The sequence below is a fragment of the Penaeus monodon genome, chromosome 24 (assembly GCF_015228065.2).
Source record: "Penaeus monodon isolate SGIC_2016 chromosome 24, NSTDA_Pmon_1, whole genome shotgun sequence".
Taxonomy (NCBI): Eukaryota; Metazoa; Arthropoda; class Malacostraca; order Decapoda; family Penaeidae; genus Penaeus; species Penaeus monodon.
Window position 1 is genome coordinate 36,878,604 of NC_051409.1, and position 1,320 is coordinate 36,879,923.

Sequence of the window (1,320 nt, forward strand, 5' to 3'; positions counted from 1 at the left end):
AAGAGAGGGGGTATGTTAATTCTGTTTAATTGTGATGTGTTACGCTTCATGAGCGTCACTTGTTGGGACTGGGTCTGAATGGTACACTTGATTTGATTTACCTTGCCACATTAATCCATAAGCTTAATATTTACCACCCAATCTCAGCTCAAAAGCATCTGTTTGCCTTCATGGGAATCTAGTGATGCATCCTGCTTGGATCCTTGTTACTTGCTTCTCCAGTTTTAGTAGTCATTTTACCAATCTTTGTTATTTACAGAGGTGACCCTCTTTGCCAGAGACCTGCATAAGGATGTAATTGCCAAGTGTAAATGCCATTTTAATGACACACCCTCAGAGCGTTGTTAATGTGAATCTATCATGAACTTCCTCCCCAGTACTTAATATTTAGGTGCACAAGAGGTTGTGGTCAGTGACTCAAGGGAGGATGGGTGTTGGTTGGTAAACAAGTGATTTATATTGTAATGAAATCAAGGTACCAGTTAGATGCAAATGCCTAGTAGCAGTGTGGCACAGGAAAAGCATAGACACATCCAGCTGCAGATGAAGCTTGAGAATAGCATGAGAAGGTACGCTCTTTGCCATCAATCATAGATGGTATATTCAATCATATGGAATTGTGTGTAAATTCTTGAAAGAAAAATTGACAATGTGTGATAGACCAATTGTACTTCATTTGATTTGAAGTGAGAAAAAAATCTTACTTAGTGTAAAACAACAACCAGTAATGATCATCTTGTAGGTGGTCATATTCTAAAAGCTAAATATAAGATAGGAAATAGGTATCAGGTAAAGGAGCCAAAACTTATCTTACATATTGATGACAGAATGCCTATGCACTGAGGGATGCAAAATCAGAGAATGATTCTGATTACTAGATAATATAATAAAGAATTTGTGAAATGAGTAGTAAGCCATTGAATACTTCACAGTAAATGCCAATGCAGTTAGATAAAATCTGATCAAATGCTGATGTATATGTTTTGCTGAAATAAAGCTAGAAATGGAAGAAAATAAGTAATTTGCATGTACACATTCAATAAATGAAGTAGATATTTGAAATAGTTGGAAAATATCAGTGCAAGCATTTTTAAGAAAAAAAAGGTAGTGAAAATTCAAACTCAAAAGCATTTTAATGGTAGAAGTAAAGCTCGGAAGAAATAGCAAAATGCTGGCAACTTGTACATAATCAGCAGCTGACTAATTAACTAATTGCATTGTATATTTTGGCATCACATTTGTTTATTTTGGCATCACATTTGTTTATTTTGTTCTCTTGCTGAATGAAGTGAAGGGTTATGTTACAACTTATTTACTTAA

General features: G+C 34.8%; 1 protein-coding gene across 1 annotated transcript in view; it reads left to right on the forward strand.

Moving 5' to 3' along the window:
• LOC119588777 (mitochondrial import receptor subunit TOM22 homolog) overlaps positions 1-1,320 on the forward strand; it is a 15,384-nt gene that overhangs the window by 10,145 nt on the left and 3,919 nt on the right. The window lies entirely within an intron of this gene.